A 22,180-nucleotide genomic window follows, 5' to 3' on the forward strand; every position below is an offset into this window, starting at 1 on the left:
AAAAAGGGATGTGTACTTCAGACACGACTGCTATAATGGAAGCGCGAGGATGGCAACACTCGTGTCCTCACAGCAGGACAACTCAGGGCCCCAAACATTCACAATGTGGCTGAGTGCTGTAGAAAGAACAGCAGACCATTCAGGGAACATTACTATGGAAAGTGACTACACCAGCCTTGATTTGTAAGTGTCCATATTTCAGAAACACAAGGCTTAACTATGAACAGGCCTACCACGGGTCTCAAGTTAGCCTAAACTAATCAGTCTAGAAGACACTGCAACCACCATGCCATCAAGTTCTACCGGACAGAAACACGAGGCCTACAGCAGAAGTCACATGAAGCACTATATTGGAAAAGCCTTCAGGATAACTAACTGTCCTAAACAAAACTAATTAGGGACTGAAGGGTTGTTAACCTACAAACACTATAGGAGCAGAGAGGCTGGGAAGGACCTCTGGGCATTGCCTAGTTCCAGCACAGTTCCCTCAGAGCAGCTGGCTCCATTCACATGCACTGCATTTGGGGACTGGCAATTCTACCACCCACCTGGCAACCCATGCTGGTATACGCCGATTGGGAAGGCTCCCCCCCTTGTCATGACTTTGTTCTGAAAAGCAACACCTCAAACCAAGTTTTCACTGTCTAGTGCAGGCCATACCAGAACAAACATGCCAACAACGGAGAAGCACCCTCAGGACAGCGTTTTCAAGCATCCGAATTACTACATTTCTCCATGTAGAGTATTTTACTCCACCTGTTTACTACAGATGACTAACTTGCAGTACAATATGCGTTCATTCTGAGGTGAACACCAGTAAGTGAAAACATGCATTCTTCTGTGGTAAACTTTTGTTATACAGCAGCCCCCTCATCCAGGAGGCTCCCTAATACACAAGTGAAGGGTAAGGAAATGGGATCTGATGACTTTTCATAGATTCTTCCTGTTCAGCACACACACTTCTGGACAGCAAATTCAGACATTATCCCAGAGGTTCCAAGACAGGAGAGGGCTGCATGTGTGATTTTAGCTCTGACACCAGAGAGTAAGTGGATGAGGATACAGCTTGCTGACAGGCATGTATGGAAAAACCCAAGAAAACACAACATACAGCATCTGACCTCCAGAAGTTACAGCTGTAAAGCCACTTACACTCTACAGACAATAAGGTAGGATTCAGCTTGCCTCAACACAAACACCCAAGGCATAAAAGCTACAGACTGATCACACAGTGAGATTGTTTGGGGGTAATTCCTCTTAGAGGAATTCATTTTGTCCCAGTTCAAGTGTAGTCTGATTTTGACAATGGTAGACAAACTGCTTGCTAGAAAAGCCAAAAGATCCCTAGCGACTTAGCAGTGCAGTTGTGACTTTTTAAGCCTTTGAGAAGCATGCTAAGGTTGCTGCATTATCTAATGAGGTTTTCAAATTAACATTTTTTCTGGTGACACAAACTTAATGCTGCTGCATATGAAGTTGAAACACCAGTTGACCAAGTAGTAGAAAGCCACAAGACAAAGGGATTCCTGATCTTGCACTGTGCTATGCAACTATAATAGAAGATTTACTAACAGCCCTAAGAAGCCAATAAAACACTACTTGATTCCCTTCAACTTAAGGCCGATCATCTTAATATAGCTAATTAAGAACCTGTTTTGAGCAAGTGTCCAGACAAGCAATACCATTCTGTGACAAGTATTCCTTCCCCTCTGATACTGTTGTATTTGCTGGGAGTTAAACTGTACCCAAACAGATCTTCCTTCTCTGACAGGAAAGGAAGCAATCCAGTCAATGGCCAGCCCTTCACTCCAATCTGTCATTCCACCCTCAGGTGGAACACCATGCTCAACTTGGCATGGCAAATATCACGAGTTGTAGAAATAAAACCTTTTGGAAGATTTTGGGTTTCATCAAGCTACTTACTGTTCATCCTGCTTTGAAATAAAGTGCTAGCAGAGTTTAGGCCAGAGCATGAACTTTTCAGGAAGCCTTTCATCTCTAAGAAACTAGAAGTAATTACCTGATTGATTTGCTTTAAAAGAAAAGGACTAAGAAAAGGACTTGATAACTGGACTTTTTGATAGTACTTTACACAAAGCCATACACACAGTAGAAGCTTTGTGGTGCTACTGAAAGATGCTCTTTAGACCAGAAAAACAAAGACTTTATCAGACAGACTGGCCACATGAAACAACAAGAGCTACAAGTCAAGCCACAGGGGTTCCTGAAAGATTTTATTTAGGCTTCTGAAGATATTACTGGCAGAATTAGGCCTGTGGTCCAGTGTGTTTTTGCAATCAAACCATGCCACCCTCAAAATCTAGCCTTAAGCTCACCAACAATTTCAGCCCTCCCCCATCTTACCCATAGATTGTGACTTCTCCAGGTTAACTAAGGCCTCCTACCATTGAGTAAACTGCACAATTTTGTCTCTTTCCTGGCTGGCCCCTGGGAACCGAGTACTTCAAGGCATTTTTGTAAAAACAGCTTCATAAAGTCCAAATTTAAGCACAAATTCGCTAATTTCTCTACCCTCTCCACATCCTAAACAGTTAAGCACTTCCAGAACACTGCCAACACTCAGGACTGGTTTACCTCATGCCAAGATTCAGAGATGACTCCTGAATAACCACCTACATTTTGAATCAGATGACACTTTTACATCCCTTATTTCATTCTCATTAAGACTCCATGGTTGTGCAGTCACTTAAAGAAAGGATATAGCACTTGTTGCTTCACAAGAAACAAAGCAGTTTTGCTAGTGCCCACCCAAACATGGAAGAAAAAAACATGAGAAACTTGCAAGTCTACTTGCTTTCCAGCAGACACTGCTACTACAGTAAAAAAAAAAAATCTAGACACCTCCAAAGGCTTTAATTGGAATTGCTTCTAGTTTTATATCTCAAACTGAATTGGAAAAAACTGAAATAGAGCTCTAAGCTCAAAATTGCTGAGATCAGCCCTTGTTCTCTTGCTGTGCAGCTGATATTCTTGGACATTTCTTTTCATCACTACCCTGCCACTGAAAGCAGCCATTCTTTGGATTTCAAAGTGGGATTCTAGAAACCCTTAACCCAATAGCTTTGACAGAGCAGCTTTGTTAAACCTTTCAGATACCTACTTTTATAGGAAAATCTGGGTATTCAACCTATTAAAGACTTAAATATGATGTCATCAAAAGCAAGCACAGAAAGGACAAAGTTTTGCAACACTATTTTAGTGATCCTCATTTATCCGAATATGAATTAGGGGCTTTGGGGTGTTTGGTTCTGTGATACGCCTGCAAGAATGCAGTCACAGAAATTCCCTGGATCACAAAACTAATTAGCAATCTCACTGAGCTATGAACTGTAAGAGCTCCTCAGCTGTTCTGAGGCTATCCAGAAAATATTTAAGCAGTGAAATTCTATTAGCTTTCAATGGACTGTAAACGCTCCAACTGGTAGTTCAACTATAAAAACAAGTTCATTGGAGATTAACTGGCATATTTAATGCTACTAAGAATTTTGGGATATGCATGCTAAAAATAAAAAATGCTACTCTACCTTTTTTCACTGTGCTAATATCTTCTATTGGCATGTCTCCAGTTATTGGTTTTTACACTAACCATTATGAAGTGCTCAGCACAAATTCCTTCTTTTAGGATATCTCTGTATCCTTCCCCATTTACTGCTGGGCGTTTCTACCTTTTTGGTCAAGGCTATAGGTTTTCCTGGGCCATGCTTAACCAGATCAAGGACCTTATTTGGCTTGAGATGTCTTCCAGAGCAGGTGGAGGCAGCAGTTTAACCTGCTGCAGAAAGGGGGAAGTTCCTGCTCCTGTTCACAGTGTGCTCCTTCACGGTGTGCTGGTACAGCCAACACCCTGCTGCAGCACATGGGCTAAGAGCAAAACCCAAGCCTGAGACTTGCTTCTGGTAATTAGACTTTTTTAAAAAAATCTGTGCAAAATCTATTAATAGTCTTGAAGTTGCACAAGTCATGATACCAGACAGGAAACTAGCAATGGATTTGGGAAACTTAATACTTTATAACCAAAGGGAAAATAAGAGTTTCTAGAGCACAAAACTATCTCCATAAATATGAGGGATATACTCTCTGTAGACTTGATCCTTGGTGGAAAGGGTGGAAACTACACCTAAATGTTACAGAAAAACTACAGAATGAATACATTTACTTGGTGCACTGAAACCTACAGTTTCAATCAAAATTAGTTACTAGTTCCACCCGACAGAATTTATACACCCATTTAAAGACATTTGTAATCACAGCACCCATCACCTCACGTGCCTCCACACGCAGGAAAAATGAACTTGCTATAATAGAGACCTCCAGCATTTTTCTGAAATATGCACACCTAAAATTATGTAGAATAAGAACTCGAAGAATAGAGACACCCAGCTACATTGCTGCTTTAATTAATCACGACACTAGCAACCTAAGCAGTCTAGCCCCTTATTTGCAAGAAGTTATAGCTATGCTGGGGCAACCCCACTTTCGAAGGCTGTCCTCAGATCTGAGTGACCAGGTATCTGGTCTGTATCTGTATCTGACTAAAGGTTGCAGAGGTCAAAGTTAACACTCAACAGGCTGATAACAACAGATCAGGAGACCATCAATGCACGCAGTCATCTCAACAGGACGATTTTCAATACTGCAGTCACGTGCTCACACAGCACTGCAAGTCATTTTGTTTGGAGCTTGAATACAGACACTAGAATACAAGCTTTATTTCTGCTGCTTCATTTTGGTCTTGGATCTCTTTATATAGATCTGTATAAAATCTATGACAATTATTCTATTTTTGTCTCAGACTGTTTAGGTAGGCATCTCCATTTCCCAGCTTAATAAAGCAGTGCCTGTCTTGCCCTTAGTCTTTATAAATACAAAGAGCATTCAGCCAACAAAGGGAGGAATCACAGAAGGCAGCATTAAAAGACACTATTAGAATAAGAGGACAGTTATACAGAGCCTTTCCAATTTGCTGCCAAGCTTGGACTACGCAATGATACCAAGTTCATTCCTGCTCAAACAAAACATATATCTTATCCCCAAAATCAAGCTCATTAAGCAGAATGACGGCTACTTCGTTGTGCAGTAATGTGCCTGTCTGCATAGAACTGCCTAGGTGAACAGCAACTCGCAGTTGTACAAGCATCACTAAACCAAACAGGTTTCTGTTATTTACATTCTTGCATATTGAATGCACACCAAGCAGTGGAAGTATCTGCAGGAACAGAAGCTAACGGCTGTCTCCACTGCTGTTCCACTTCACCTACCAAACCACACTATCTGAAGGTGAACTCTTCTGGGACATGCCACATGAAAACAGCCCGAGAACACTGTGGCCCTACAGTCATTAGGTGAGTCATCTCCATCCAGACTTCCTTGGAGGAAGGAGATGAACTGACAGCCTCCCCTGCAGGCTTCCCTATAGATCCTGATGGAGGCCAGAAAACAGACAATGTAAGGGAGGGAAGACTGCCAGAACTCCAGCATGCACCAACTTCCCAGGGAGAGCACCATAAAAATCTGTTAACGAGTCAACTGTAACACTGCTCAGTTCCTGTTCAGGCTGCTGCAGAGTCACAAAGTGTAACTCATCACTCTACCAAGGCACAGAGAGACCCAACATGTACCTGTGCCTTCAGGAGATCATCACTATTTGGAAGCTTGAATTTCTGTCCTGGCTGCAGCATCAACTGTAGTGGCACAAACACAGGAGGAGGAAACAGTAGCAGCAAGGCAGAAAGATTCAGTTACCCCTCCTGACTGGCACACAAACTGGTCCCCACAACACTGCCAGTTAACATAGTCACTGTTTTAGAGTAGAAAGGCAAGGACCTTCCAGGACAGCCATCTTTGAGGAACAGAGTGCTACCACGTTTGAGAATTTACATCACACTCAGCAGTGCTTACAGAACACTGCCTTTCACAGAAAGGTTTTCCCTTGTGAAAAGTTGGGAATACAACAGTGAAGGGAATGGGTCTCCTTCACAGCAACTGGAGCCAGATTTGGGAAGTTCCTTGTATTGTCTGGTCTTTAAAGGCTTTTGGCATCATTTTCTACAGTCGGTGTACACCTTTGATTTTAACCAGATGGCAGAATTGTAGTTTTAGTGTCATACCTGTCCTTTTAGATTCTAGTAGCAGCTTTGTATCCTTCCTGCTTCGCTCGGTACAACCTACCAGCTCTGCCACATTATTGCACCATCCTGTCACACGGGTATGGGCCCAGGTCAACGATGAAGTAGACAAGCACAGAACACATCACTTCCCTTCCCTAACTAGTAGGGTTACCTCTTTCCCAGAAGAGACAGAGAGTACATCAGGCCCACAGGCATTACACCCCCCAGTAGGGCACGCAGCACCACCCTGCAGGGGGGCTCCATCACAATCCCCCCAGCCTCTCACAAAGCACTTACTATTTAGACAGCTACAGTCAGTTACTAACACTTTGATTGCCTCATTGTTTCACAGATGGCACCACAGAAGCAGTTTGTTTGTTTTCCAGAAAACTCTAAGACCAGCATCCCATTTTCTATGTTACTGTGCTGAGTAATCAGCAGTATGTATGTGACACCAAGTAAAGCACACTGTTCCAAAAAGACAAAGCATTACCTGAAATAGAAATCTTAAGACACCAACACCATTACAGCTAAAAAGCAGTTGTAGGGATGTACCCAGTCAGACCACTCCTGGTACTTGCAGGATGCTGGCAGGTCTAGTATTAACGCCTGGAAAACCTTTCAGACATAGTACAGACAAGACTGACCTACCACACTGCTCTCAGCCTAGCAAGAATTTGCTAGGAAACCTGGTAAGTCTTCTGCAAGCATAAGGACTGAGTTAACTGCATTAATTGGTATTGCTGTGGTAGGTTTGTCACTGTGGTGGTAACTGCCTAGTGGCCTAACTACTTGCAGTGAGCTAAGGACAGCATCTCTTAACTTAGTCAATGAGCCTCATACCAGATAAGTGACACTAAAAGAGAGTTGTACAACACCCTCAACTCCTGCAATTGAGTTGCAAAACGTATTCCAACCTTGCTACCTCTGAAAGCTCCTCTGTGCAGGAGCATACTCTTCTTCAATACACAGCACACACCAGGTCTGCCAAAGCACTGCTGAGAGATAATGACATGTTTCAGATGTTAATCTAATACTGATTTTTAATCAGACCTCTAGGAACGTAACAGATACCTCAGACAAGTCAAATTCTCAGCTTATGCAATGCGTTAAGTAGGTTCACTTTGAATTCCAGTGTGCTAACTTCAAATGCTCTATCAGTATGAGGTTACAAAATGGTTTCAGTCATTACTTCAGTGGATTACCTGCAGCTGTGCAATGCACAAGGAAGTTGCCACTACCATTGATCCAGTAAATTCCTGCCAACACTAATTCAGCCACGAGCTTGCACAGTTGCAGCATTTAATTCTTCTGTTCTCAGGCAGCATTACTAAGCCAGGTTTCTTTCCCTACCCTGATCCTTAGCTGTCAGAGCTAACCCACTGTTCTTGCAAATGCAGCACAAGGCAGCAGGCAGGCAGCAAGCTGCTACCACTGCTCATCAGAGGATGGATCTGGGCAGAGCCTGCCAACTGTCTTCAGATTTCCCAGTGAAACGGGCACCCAGGATAAACCAGAAGCCCAAACATCATTTAGCCTGCCTTAGGTACTACCAGCAGTAGTGTTTCTACCCATGCAATTGCCCGTCAAACATTCCTTGCTCCAAAGCTGAAACTGGAGTCCTGTGCTCGCAGCTCTGTGATGCCCTGAGCTACTCAAATACCTGCTCACATTTGATGGATGTAGTGGACAATAAACCCCTAGTCCACAAGTTTACTATTAACCATGGAGGCACACTTCCCCATGAGGGCTGGGGAATCATCTCCCTGTAGCCTCTGAAAGTACTTACACTATTTTAAGCACCAAACTGAAGGGCTCACAGATGCAGACTGTGAGTCATTAAGCTCCCTCAATCAGGCACACTGCACTGGAGTGCCAAGCACTGAACCTTTTCCCCATCTTTCAATCAATACACTTGCTTCACACAAAGCAACAATAGTGACATTTAGTATTGCAGATAATTAGGAATTCTCATTCAGCTGTGTTAAGCCTCCAAGCCTCCCTTAAACAGAATTCTTCACTCAAGTTGCCCCAGTCGGAACAGTGAATACCTCACCCAGAATTTACTGTTCTACTGAAAAAAAAAAAGACGTTTTAAATAAAAAGGCAGGTAGTTTTCCAGTCTCTTTTCACATGCTTTACCTCAAAGCCACAAGCAGTATTTCTATCTTTAAATGTAGTGCTCTGACAGCCCAGTTTCCAAGGGCCACATGCAGTCTCAGTATCCCTAGGTTAACCTAGAAGCAGCTGACTTCAACACAGAACTCGGCACATACTTAACCCAGGACACCTCCCTGTGTACGACCTAGCAAGAGACAGGCCACATAGAAAATAGAATCAGTGCAGGATAAGCCATACATTTACCCTTGCCTGCTCTGACACATTTCTTCTCCTCAGAGCTCGTTAGTAGAAAAGAAAACTGCTACCCTGATGCAAAGCCAGCCCATCTCCTAGCTCTCATGCCTTTCCAGGGGAATCAGTACAGCTGGGTGCTCAACACACTGCTGTGTGCAGGACAGGGAGCGAACAGGAGGTGCTGGGGGTCTGTGTGCAGTTGCAGGGGCTGTAACATCACTAGGATCACAGAGATGCTCTTTAGGATGCACAGGCTAGGAAGGCAAGGCAGGAGAGCTGCCCTTTCCTGAGCGCAGCGGGAATGAGTGACGCTCTGCCCAGGGATGGACGATCAGCCAGGGGAGAGCTTTAGGGCCAGGGTTAGTGTAGTCAGCAGGAAAACCAGACTGGAACATCTCCAGAAGCATCTTCCAGCCACAGAAACTATGAGGCAAGCCAGTGCCCCAGCAATACAGCTCCTACACACCTTGTTTCTGGGGAGCCTCTGGAAGAGGAACACCTACTTGGTGACTAGCACAAGTACAGCAAACCTAAAAACTTACAGCAAGTCCTGTATGACAGACACTTAATTAGAAACTTTGATTTTTATTTACAGGAGTACCTATCTGGCAAGTACGCCTGCTGTTATACCATTAGAAGACAGTTATGAATGCTTATGGAAAGCAGTTGAACAAAATCACTGCTTGATCCCGGTTTTACAAACTAAATGAGTGAAGTTGGATATAGGAAAAGGCTGGCACTGATACTGTACAACTTTTTGAATTAAGTGTCTCCTTCCTGGACAGCACCAGAACAAGATTCATCCCATAAAGCTGAGTTTGATTTTAGTTTGTATTAACAAGGACAACCTTAAGCAAATTCTCACTGAGCATGCAGAATAGTTTAAAAATTAAATTACTTCTTAAATTGTATTTTGAGAATAGAAACAGAATGAGAAGCAGCACCAATTCCAAGCACACATTCCACTTTTTCGAATGACCATTTCTTTAAATCGCTTGGCCAGTCTGTTTTATTATATGGTGGATAAAAGCGGAAAGCTGCCATAAAAGTCACTCAGTGAGACTCTGTGGTGACTACACTGATGAGAATTCCTTACCTACCCAAAATGGGATCTCAGTAAGCCAAAAAAAAAAAAAAAAATAGCAGAGGATTACCATCATGGGGAAGAGTTTCTTATAGCAGCAGCAGTTTAGAGAAAAGGCTGCATCAGAGATCACTACATACTCTAGAATTAGTTTTTTCTAAGCAGGGAGTGGCTTCCTTGGTTACCAAAACCACCTCTTCTCTGGACAGCTGAGGAAACCAGCACACAACCTGATCTATAAAAACACTCCACTTGTTAAGCTTCTGCTCAAGATAGTGCCCTCCTGGGTAGCGTACTGCTAACCTTAAGAAAAACACTATATTTAGCTAATGCTCTGCAACATCGAGTCCAGAGCTTGGATAACTCTTGCAGTTAAGCTTTTTAAAGTGCTCTGACATGTTTTGAGTGTCATGAGGATGACACTGTAATAATCTCATCAGCAAGGTGTTTTTCCCCCTCTTAATCTAATGAAAACCACTAGCTTGCAAAAACCTTTGTCATCAATATTAAACTTACCATTCTTTCACTTGGCCATCTAAATGAACAAAACTTTGCCTGATGTCCGGGCTAAGTCTAGGTCTCCGGTACCCCCCTGAAAGATGTCCTTTTAGTTCAGGTGAAGACATGCACAGAAGGAGCCAGAAACCAAAGGAGTCACAGCACCTACATAACTGCATGTTTTCAGCTTTTCAACCCTATGCTTTGACTTCAGATTAGTTCTGCCACGTTCCAAATTAAAGAATATTAAAAACTCTAGCTTCAACACACTTAGTTGCCTGAAATATCTTTTTAATCACATCAACTGACAGCACCACTAATTCACGAAATAACAGCTGACAGGCTTTTTAAGACTTGTAATCCCAGAACTGATTTTTTTTTTTTTGTCTTTGACGTATGATCCCGCAAAGCTTTCTAGTAAAGACTGTTCCCATTAAGTCTCACATTCCCGTAATCAACCATTATTTGCACCTTTCTGAACCACTTCTGCAGCCCTTAGAAAGGCTACAGGCTCAAGGTCCATACAAACCAGTTCTAAGCGACTGCTCTAAGTGAGCACCCTGCCACCCTAAAGAGATTCAAGTATCTACTTGCACAGGAACCTCAGTAACATTCCCGTATGACTTCATGGCTTTCATTTTGACAGGTCTTAAAAATACATTTGCACATCTCAAGCGCAAGAGACAAAACAGATCCTCTAATATCACTATTAAAGCAGCATTCAGAAGAACATGAAGAAACAAAGCACGAGTTATGTAGACTTAACTTGTTTAACTGACAAGACAACTTGATATTTCTGGGGCAGGCATTGATGAAATTAGCTCAATCCTGTTTAATGGACTAAAAGGAGCTACTCACAAAGCAATCATACCCTGGCAGCTATTAACAAGTACTTTTTAACCATCCGCTCCACAGCCTCTTGTGAAGAGTCACTACTATATCTCAGAACAAAAGCCACTAGGAACAGCCAGGATTGTTTGCTGACATTCCTGCTGCATACAACAGCAGATAACAAGCACTGGAACCTTATCACCACGGCTTGGTGGTGGCCAGAAGTTTCCAAAGACAGGGCAGGGGGAGGGAAGGGATACAAAAGAAAGCCTAAAGAACAAGGCTTTTATCAGCAGGACAGTACTTTCAAGTCGAGATAGAGTTTGGAAGTGCAACTGCCACCTAACCTGGTTGACAACTGGGATCAGCACCTTTCATAAATCAAGCATGCAAGAGCTACAGGAAGCCATGCACACAGGGTGTGGGAGGCAGCGAATGCCAGACCTGTGTTCACCACTTCTGCAGCACCCCCACAGCCACTGGATTTCACTCAAACTCCCAAAGATAACTGCTTCCATCCTCAGTTGTTTGCTTCAGGCACAAGACACCTGCTGGCCTTGGGTGCTGCTTTTGTCTTGATACCACCATGCACTCCCATGGCCTCAACACTCGCTGCCTGCACAGCTGACATGATAAACTGGCTCCTTTAGTACATCTACTGCGAGAGGCCATTAATGAAGATGAATTCATGGTGTAATAGAAAGCAATTCACTTAATCAGTAGTTAGTCACATGGAGTTTGAATCTAATTACTCTAGTTAATAAGAAGTTATCAATTCAAAGTACAAGTACCCACTCCATGGAAAGGGAACAGAACTCAACAGATAAAGAGGACAAGATCAAACTACAAACCAGACTGCTGAAACACGATGTTAGGGCTTGTCCTGCTACACCGCCTAGCCACTTCTGCTCTGTTCACCGAACACAGCTGCTGCCTGTGAAGCCTGGACCCCAACGCTTCCCAGAGAAGTAAGCCACTTTACACAGCATTCAGTCAAATCACAGTCGGTGCTAAATCAGTAAAGTTGCAGCTGAAAGAAACTTAAAACCTCAACAAGGCATTAGATTGTAGAATGTATCATCCAGGTTTTCAGCATACATAGAGTTGTCTAGGCAGCATCTCAAAATGCCGCAGCTGCTCTTCTAGCTAAACATCCAGCACCACTGCACTGACAATTAGGGACAAGTTTGAGAGTTTTAAAGGCTGACTGAGAAAGGGCACTGTCTGGTCAAATTAAGCTTTCAGTTAACAGGTTTTGAAAAGCATTCCAACTAAGCCTTTGAACTAGACATTTCTCCGCAGCATATACATAACACCAGTGAAAGCAGGTCAGCTTCACTCTTCTCCATGCACGCCAAGCAGAGTCAAGCCGGCCCCCTCCAAGAGGGGCATACAATCTAGCACAGGGAACTTATTCAAAGAATAGAAGTCTGCAGACTATTCCCATAAATAAAAGTTATTGCATACAGGAAGTGAATGCAAAAACCTTCACTGCGTCAAGTTGATATCATCTGATCATAGCCAAAAAAAATGAACCTAAGTTCAGCGTGAGGAGGCCAGAAGTGTGATGAAAGCAGCAGATAAAGCTATTTTAACAAGCGAACAGGCTATAAAGATGCTATTGCCAAGCGAAAGCGAGCGTTGCTATTCGTTTTTGTACAAGTTATTTTTGGCCATCAAGCAAATCACTCACAAGAACTGCCGCATGCCCGGTCCCCAGCCGCTAGCCCCTTCTCCCGGCTTTGCTAACTGCTGGACAGGGTAAAAAAGTTTCTCCGTGAAGAGCCAGCTCCCCGAGGAGCCGAGGATGCTCCTGGGCAGACCGGCACTCCACAAAAGGCACGGGAGCCTCAGAGCTGAGCAGCACAGGGGACGCCACCCACGCTGCACAGCCCAGCCGTGGCGAGCCGAGGCCGGCCCGGTGAGGCGCAGGGACCCGCTCCCTCTCCCCCAGCGGTGACCAGGCCCTGCTGCAGGGCCCGCAGGAGCAGCCATGCCCAGGTGCGGCCGCCTCCTTCCCCCCCCCGTCCCCGGAGGAAGGGGAGACCCCCATGCCCCCCGCCCAGGCCCGGGCCCCACCGCCTCACCTGCGGGCCCGCTCCCGGCCCGGCCGCAGCGCTGCCCCCCGCCGCGCTCTCATGGGGGGGCTGCCGCCCGCGCGCCCCCGCCGCGCACTTCCGCCCTCGTCGCCGGGGCCGCCCGGCCGCGGGAGCGCGCCGGCCCCAGAGTCACGTGGGGCGTGCGGGCCAATGGGCGGGGAGAAGCCGTTGGGGGCGGCCGTTGGCGCTGAGGCGGCGGTTGGCGGGGGGGTGGAGGTGGCTGGCGAGGTAGTGCCGCTGATCTCCTCAGGGAAAGGGGCTGCAGGGAGGTGCTGTAATGGCGGGGACCCCCGAGCACTGCTCCTCGGTCCTGTAGGCGAGCTGTGACCGAAAAAAGTCCGGGCTCTGCCTTAAATGCACCGCCTGGGTTTTGGTGCGAGCTCAACTGACGGCTGGTGCCTGAGAGCGAATGGGAGCTTCCCCATTTCTCCTCGTAAATGTTGGGGATGCTGAGCCTTTTATCCTGCCAGATAGTCGTCCTGCAACACTGCCGTGTGTGTGTGAGGACAGAGCACTTAACTCCTCAGGAAAAAATAAATAGCTACTGCTAAATTTACTGCAACTCTTCCTTCAGATGTGCATCAGTCCACAAATCCAAGTTCTGTCCGTCCAGTTCTAATGTTACCAACCCGTCACACAACCGGAATAGCAGTCTCGCCAGTCACAAAGAAATGCATACATTTTCTCTGCTTTCCTGTCTTTAATTCACTTGTTTTTTTCTAGATTTAAAAGGGGAATTTGACTTATTCCACACACTGAAGTTAGAGTGAATATCTTGGGTAAAGTTTTTCCTTCTCAAAAAACAGCAATTTGCATGATCAGGCCCATTTCAGAAATTAGAAAGTCATTATTTCCACTGGTCTCTTTGGTTTGAGATCCTCTGGGTCAAATGCAGGAGAAGTGACAGTTCGAGTAGTCAGCTCCTGCTCTCACACAGGGCTTCCATGGAGCCTCCTATGGCAGTGCCTTCCGCCTCTATTTTCACCTCTGTGAGTGAAATTGTATTTTGAGACTGGAGAGAATAAAAAAGGCCTCTCACTTATGGAAAATGCAAAGAAAAGGGAAAAAAAAAGGCAATAGCAACACAGCTTTATGAAAGTGATAGGTGAAACAATGGCCTATTTCCAAAACAAAGTAAAATGAAGGAGGAGGAATTGAAGAGATTTACTATAATCTGTAATTTCACAATTGGCAAAAAAATACCCGAAACTGAGAAAAAAGACTTACAGAGACAGAAAAAAAAAAAAAAAAAAAAAAAAAAAAGTAGGTGTGGCTCTGAGAATCAGCTGAGTATTTCAGCACTGCATAAAAAAGAAATATCTTCCGATTTTCTCCTTCCTTGAAGGAAACCAAGTTTTCTGCATTGCTCGTAAATAAACAGGACTGACATCATCCTTGCATCATCACTAGCTTCTCCTCTTGACTTAAACAACTGAACAAAGCACCAGATTTTAGTTAATCCCTTAGACGGGAATGTGACTTTTCTACTTTCAGGTTTGTGCATTGGGAAAGGTCCCAATTCCTGTATTTTTTTCCCTCTGCATTATAGGATGTATTAAATTAAGAACTGCTTCATGGAAGCTGGCAGACTAAGAGCCATTTACTATTTGATGCCATCCATGCAGAGAAAGAATAAGCAAAGAAAAAGATATTGCAGAATGTGAAAGAATGCTGGTTTATAGCTAACACTTCAGTTACCCAAATCTTGTTATTTCTAGGATTATGCATTGTTTTTTGATACATTTTGTGCATTTGTATGGAGCCCAAAAAATATCCAAGTCTCCATGGCCATCTTTCATGCCACGCTGGCGATAATGGTGGGACCAGTCACTCTGATGTGACTATTCAAAAGAGAGAAATGTTTACAGCAAATCTTATCTTTGAGTTAGAACTACCAAGAACCTAAGAAGCTGGATCTTTCCAGGCAGACCACAGTATTAGTCTGCTGCCCATACCACAGAGCTGACACTTCTCCTTGCCCTGTTGCAAAAACAAGGGTTGAGAAATAAACCACCTCTATCCTGCTTCTGCAAATTGTTTAGGGGAAATCTACTTCTTTATAGTAAGCGAGTCATGACAAAGAACGTTTGTCTGAGGCCACATTTTAAATCATTATGCATGTTGCCTGGCATAATCTCCATGGTTACCATAGGTGTTACAGATATATTTTTGCTTCAGTACTTTAAGAAATTTTCTATAGAACAATTTAGGGGAGAAAATTCCTTTTATCATTTACATTGCATTTATTTTATTCTAAGTGCTTTACAGACAATAAATGTTCACTTTCTAAACAAGTAAGATTTCAGTAGAGATGGAAAAAATTATCTCCAGCTGTCACTTCATCATGCCATAATATGCTTCAGACTGCAAACTCTTTGAGATAGGCACAATATTTTTGATGCACGTATTTAGTTTCCAGCCCACTAAGGTTGTAACAGAGCAGTCTGTGCCACTGCTAGGGCCATTGTGAACAACATGAAGTGGGGTGGGATAACTGAGCAGTAAATATTTTTTTCTTTTTCTTTGCAAAGGTTAAGACTCATACTTCCTTTCTGGGCAATTCTATTTTGTAAGTAGAAATGTATTTTAGAGAGACAGCTATCTGAAGCAAGAATTAGCTGAAATTAGCTCTAGAAACTAGTCAAGAGAAAGATATAAAACCCAGGTAGATAGCTCTATTTTATTTATTTATTGTGGAAACAATTGGCAAACAAAATCAAGGAGAAGTAAAGAAAGAATTAAATGGAAAGGACAGATAGTAGACGCTAAACCTACCCAGTGTGAGGCAGGGATGAGTAGATCTATGTGATTATGGGATCTAGGGTGAAATACCATACCCACCACTAATGAGAGAGAGAAGCTAAATGGATAAATTCATGCTGGATGGGGCTGCCAGTTGTCTTGTCTTGGCCCCAGTGTTTGTCATTTACACCTGTACAGAGTATGTGCAAAACCACCATCTGCATTCCCAGCTCTCCTTTGGCAGTGTTTTATAGAATCTCTGCCCTATTGTGTTTTGTTTGTTTCTTTGTTTTCACAAGTGACTGTGGGAGGAACAAGGTATGGAATCCGGTTCAGGAAAAAGTGTATTTGAGGAACTAAAAGACATAACAGGTTGCAAATGATGGACAGAGGGAGTTCCCTGTTTCTGCTGGGAGCTTGTAGGAAAGGTGTTTAAACTGTTTTTAAAAGACTTTAAAGGTCTTGAGGAGGATCTTGGAACTGCAAGGAAATCAGTGCTGCATAGAAAGGCAGTCTTGCAGAATTCCTTCAGTAAGTGATTTGCAGTCCCTGGCAAAAACAGAAGAGGCAGCTTTTCTTTGCTTACATCTCAATGCGGGATAGGGACAGCTGCAGGGTAAGTACCTGATTCACAACTTTTGCCACAGCATCAGACAAGGGACTGAGACAGGACCTGTTGTTTACCTCTACTGCCAGCAATGACCACAAAGTCAGGAATCAGTGGAGAAAGAAGTGGTCCTGCCACGACTTCAGCACTGAGGCTGAGCCAGTAACATAAGAACAGGTAAAGGCAGCAGGGGCTGTTCCCTCTCTGGTAGAATTCTTCGTTATACTTGCCAGTGCCGTGTAGCACCTGTGCAGCACGAAACAAAGGCTCACTGAGGGTAACCAGACCTGTAAGTCTTTATTAATTTGTTCAATCCAAAGCCACTATATTATTTTTATCCTGCTTACTGAACCATTCTGCAATCAAAATGAATGCTAGCATAAAGCTGGGGAGAACAGAAGAAAGCAGAAAGGAGAAAATAGGGGGAAAAAAAAAACAGTACCATTGCATTAGCTAGAATGCTATGATATCCTTTTTGTTCTCAAAATACATCATTTTTTGGATGTGCGGAGTTCAACTGCCAGAGTTAATCTAGGTTTAGATAGCTTGTCAGAAGAGGTACATGTACACAGTGTGCATTCAGAGCTTGTTCTAAAAGAAAAATAATTTAGTCAAAAATCATTTTCTCTTCAGGCCTGGATAGTCTAACAAGAACTACATTATATAGATTATTTGTATACTGACTGAGAATTAAGTTGACCTTGCAATGATTTATGAATTTCAGCATTAAAAAATCATAAAGCAGTAAAACAAACTATATCAGAAACAAATGATAGTAAATGAAATATGATTGTGGTTTTGGCCTTGTGGGAGTTTATGGTGTTTTGATTATATCATGCCCTCCATTTTTGTTACAAATACCAGGAAGTCAACTCACTAAAGTTCACTATGGAATCACCTTGCAATTTCAGGTGCAGCTGGGATTCTGTCAGGATCAAACTACAAGGTCATTTTAAGGAGATTCTTACTGAAAAGTTGTGAGGTAAGGAATTTCACACACCCGTGTTACAAGTGTTAAACTTCTAATCATCATGATTATCAACAGCATGACAGATTTAGGGCCTGATCTTGGAGACTTTACAGAAGGAGATAACTTTATTGTAACTATCTTGATAGCCTAGAATCAAAAGAAAATAAAAGGACTGGAGAGAGTCATAGCAGGTGAGGTGGCTCAAAGGCAAGATCAGTTAGTTATACATGATCTTGGCATGTACACATTTTTGGCATGTATTTGTTTAATGCAATGAAAATTGCAGCATCATCATAACCATTTATTTAAAATATTGGATTACTTTATCATAAGAAAAAAATTACCAATATTTACCTTAAATTACTTTAAGTGTCACTGGCTACTGTTTAAGCCTATTAACTAGTTGCAAAGTGGGCATAGCAATCAGATTTTTCTCTTCCTTTCGCTTCAACCTGTTAAATATGAAAAAAAATCATTATTTTTTCACTCTTCTGAATCACTTTTTTTCTTCAAAATAACACCTTTTTTTTTTTTTTTTTTTTTTTTCAGTTGTTCCCTATAGGCCATGTTTCCTAATTGCCAGTCACTCTCTTTCTTCTTTGGCCTCTCTCCAGCTGGCCCACATTTCCTCAAGCGCACTGCTGAAGCAGATACATTAACTAAGGCTTTACCAGTTATATGCGGGGTAGAAAATGTACATTAGTGTCTTACAGATAAACTTGGATGTGATTATCATACTGAAACCAATTATGTGAAAAGTAGAATTATTGTGGAACAAGATAAGGCAGGGAATTTTTGCCAGAAAAATAAAGCAGCTAGCTAACATTATTGAGAATTTTGCTCACTGAGTTGAACATTGCTTCCTAACTGAATAACTGCTGTTGGAGAGTGATTTGAGCATTCATGAAAAAAAATAATAACTAACTAACTAAATAAATCATGTTATCAGATCTTCTGTCACTTCTTCTTTAATCATTTTTTTCCAGATGAAATTGTTGGCAAATATATTAAATTAATCGTGAAAACTACTGGCTTTGATAGCAACCAGCATTCTAGCAGGGTGGGATCAGTTCTTTAGAAAGATTTATCAATGAAAAAATATATATAATTTTAAGTATCTGCTTCTGCCTGCAGACTATAATTTACCTAACTTAGAATAAGGCTAAAATGTCCTTCTGCAAATTAAAGCAGAGAATATTTTTATGCAATGAAAGCTCTTCATATTTAGACTGCTCTCTTCATTGTTATTAATGCATTTTTCTCTTTTCAGTGTTTAATTGGAACATCTATTGCAAATATTTGGAAGTCTCAATGCCCCCTTACCACTTAAGTGGCAGTAAAATTTTTATTTCTCAAACACCTTACAATTTATGAGAGGGATTTGGGGACCTGAATTTTGTAATAGAATTATTTATCAGTATAATAGTATTTTACCCATGCTTCAGTGGTATACTGTATGGAATTAACTCTGGTATGAGTGAGTGGCTAAAAATCAGACTTTTATTGCACCTATAATGTACCTTTGCATTATTATGCTGGAAAATGTCAAATTGAAGAAGGTCTGAATGTGAACTTGAATGGGCAAATCTCTTTTGGAAATCCAAGTGCTGTGTGAACTGGATTTGATGGTAAAACAAATGGCTACAAAGTTTGTCTACCAAAACGGCTCTTCACTGCACTTGGCTACAGATTCTTTACTCCCCAAACTCACACAATATAACACTGCACTGTTCATTAAATGCTGTATTTCAGCCCAGAGGTAACAGCCTCAAAAAAGTGGGTAAAGTGGTTATTGTAGGAAACCTGCAGGAATTTGTTCAATCAGCAAAGGTTATAAGGAAGTTTGTCTGTCTACAAATATGCGAACATAAGCATCGTATTTTTATGCCACCACTCTCAGTTACAGAGCTTGCTTAGAATATAATCCAGTCATGTGATAATACTGCTACAATGAAAAAAATTTTGACTGTTGAGCTGAATGTTCATGTGTTAGTTTACACAGCATTCTTCTCTTCTAGAAAAGCTATGTTCTTGCGGTTGATAACCTAATACAGTCTACAAACAGCCTCTCCTTTTTTTTTCTCATGTTAATTTGATAAGAGTACAATATGCTTTACATTAGGGGATTAAGGGGAGTAATTTCAAAATAAGCATCCATTGTATCTCATCTAGATAACATCCCGGCTTCTGTATTGTCTTTCAACTTTACAAGCTGTGTTACAGGCTTGTCAGAGCAATAATGGCCAAAGAATGGCTTTTTTGGCCATTTTTGATCAATTACAGTTTATTGAAGAGTGTTGTGTTTTGTTTTTCTCAAATCTTGTTTACTTGATTTGACAGAGACTCTCGGCACACCCAGCACTGTTTGCTTGCCTCTATTCGCTTAATAAATTACAAACTTTAATTAGAATCCTATTTGGGACTCAATCATTTATCACAACATGATCATAAAGGAGAGCAGAATCCACATATATCATATACTGCAAATCTGCATCTGTACTACTGCTGTATGGATCATGAGAATCTGTAATGTAAATCTTGAACAAATTCTTTCAAGATGTTCTATCTACTCAGACTGAAAATATGAAATTTACAGTAAATAAGGAACAAGCCCCAACAGTGTCTATATTTTCTAAGAAGCTTTGAGAATTATGATTGCTCTTAATCATACAAAACACCTTTGTATAACTTTGAGATCTTCAACAAAAAGCTTTACACAACCTTTCAGAGAACAATAAATCAAACTTCTGACTTTTCAAAATTGCTTCTCTGCATTCAGGCATGAATTTCATCCTCAAGCTGGATTTCTTGAAGGGCAACAACAGACCTTTAGCTGCATTTTTTTCTGATCAGACTTTCAGCAATGGAAAATGAATTACTTTGATCTGAGTCACCTAACTACATTTATTCCCCTTATAACCCTTGTCCCTTTATAAGGCTTTCCTTTTTCTATACAATGGTTCTCTACCATTTAAAATGGAATTACAACCAGGTCATAAGACATACAAGGCCTGCTTTTCTCCTACATTTTCTTCTTCCGTAGCAATCAATGTCTGTAAAAACATCTGTAAAATGCCAAATGGCAAATGATACAGATATAAATCACTACAGAAATGCTCAGATTGTTGGTCTTAGGACAGTTTCTGTGCTGTAAAAACCAATTTCATATTGAATCATTGTGATCATCATAGTTTGAGTTGAACAGAAAAAGGAAGTTATCTCCCTTCAAGATCTGGTCTCTGCAGATAACAAATGATAGTGTACATACATAGTATAGGGGGGAAATTGTGGGTTTTATTTTCTGCAGATCAATAGAACACTTCAGTCTGCAAGCCTCCAGCTTAAACTCTCATATGAGTCATTGTAAGTTAACTGGTAAATTTAAAAACTGGCATTGCTCATTTACACTGTCTCAGAAGCATACCTGGTTCATGGAAATAGATGCACAATGCCAAGCAGATACTATAATCCTGCCCATGGAAACCAGAACTGTGAAGGCACAGATGCCAGCAGTGCAGGCATTCAATGTGCTCCAATCATTAGGTAAGATTAAATCACTCTTGCTTGTACCCTTCCTGGTTTAGTGAGTTTTATAGCATGCAAACTGGATCAGTTTCAACAAGAAAGACTAAATACATCCCTTGCCTAGCACAAGATAGTCTTTAGCTTTTACTGTTTGGAGTATTTTCCCCCTAGATAAGGGCTCCAATCACCTCAGTGGAGGAGGCAAGTGATCTCTGGTTTCCTACAGGCTATATAGATCCTGTATTCCCTAAGACATCAGATACAAAGGATGAATCTTCTTTCTATGATTTGAAAGAAATGACTGCTATTCTCTACTTCCATCCCACTTTCAATTTATGGAGAAGGGCAGGATTTACAAGATACTCTATTCCTAAATTCTTTCCTTTCAGCTTCCCACTGAACCTGTTGGATTGCATAGGAAGAGAAGGGATCTGAGAATTTTACCAAATCTGGCTGTGAGGGCTTAATGTGCTACTTGCCCCAAAGTCTTTTGGTAAAGGTTGTTTCTCTTAAGAGAGCTGTAGATGCTAACCTTTGTGGTCTTAGTGTTTCCATTTAACAGTTATAAGGCTGGAAACAGGCAAACTAAATGGAAGATCCAAAATGTTTAATGATTTGTCTTTTCCTGACAAACATTTTAACCAAAGTAGTTATCTACTTGTAAATTTAGAAAAGATCTTTATATAGAGCAAGCCTGAGATAGTATAGTCTTGAGGCAGCTGCCACTTCCTTCCAAGAAAGGGCAGCCCTTCATGCTACTTGGAAGGCAAAAATGCTATGGATTTGGCCATTGTGGCTGAAGATATCCATTATGTCAAATGCAAAATGCAATAGTCATGTCACGTCCATGCTAGATTCAGCTTGATGTAGTTCTGCCTTTTCAGTTTCTTTTCACAGAGCTTAAGCAATGTGGCCACCTGCTGAATCTCTCTTTTGATTAGCATGTAAAGAATCCTTTGTTTGGATCAGCTGGACTCCTTTGACTTCTCAGCACTGGAGGCTCAGCAACAGTTTCCTTGAGGCTTTTCTTAAATCTCTCCAAGGGTTTTCTGGGGATGATTTGGGAAGCTTTCAATTTGGGAAGAAAAGGAACTGAATTTTACCATCTCTACTTAGCTGATCTGTATTTTCTTACATTTTTGTTTGATATTAACAGAGGTAGAGCTGCACCTATACATTGGCACTGCAGTCTAAGCTATCATTTTTAAATACAGTCTGGATCACGGCAGAAAGAGCTGCAGTGTTAATGTATAGGTGCTGCCTGCAGAGTTAAAATTTCCTTAAACTTCAGGGCTCATATTTTAAGTTGGTTAGAAATGAGTTTGTTGTTACAATACTTTC

General features: G+C 41.8%; 1 protein-coding gene across 5 annotated transcripts in view; it reads right to left on the minus strand.

Moving 5' to 3' along the window:
• The window catches only part of RALB (RAS like proto-oncogene B), a 43,555-nt gene that overhangs the window by 8,988 nt on the left and 12,387 nt on the right, over positions 1-22,180 (minus strand). Inside the window, exon 1 of one of the 5 annotated variants that reach the window (XM_035330997.1) lies at positions 12,984-13,104. The exons of 2 other annotated variants lie outside the window; for them this stretch is intronic. The gene's annotated coding sequence lies outside the window, so the exon portion shown is untranslated. Of the gene's footprint in view, positions 1-6,950; positions 7,119-12,983; positions 13,105-22,180 lie in introns of those variants that run through there. 2 more of the 5 variants (XM_035330999.1, XM_035331000.1) reach the window with 2 other exon arrangements.

Source organism: Oxyura jamaicensis, chromosome 7 (assembly GCF_011077185.1).
Source record: "Oxyura jamaicensis isolate SHBP4307 breed ruddy duck chromosome 7, BPBGC_Ojam_1.0, whole genome shotgun sequence".
Taxonomy (NCBI): domain Eukaryota; kingdom Metazoa; phylum Chordata; class Aves; order Anseriformes; family Anatidae; genus Oxyura; species Oxyura jamaicensis.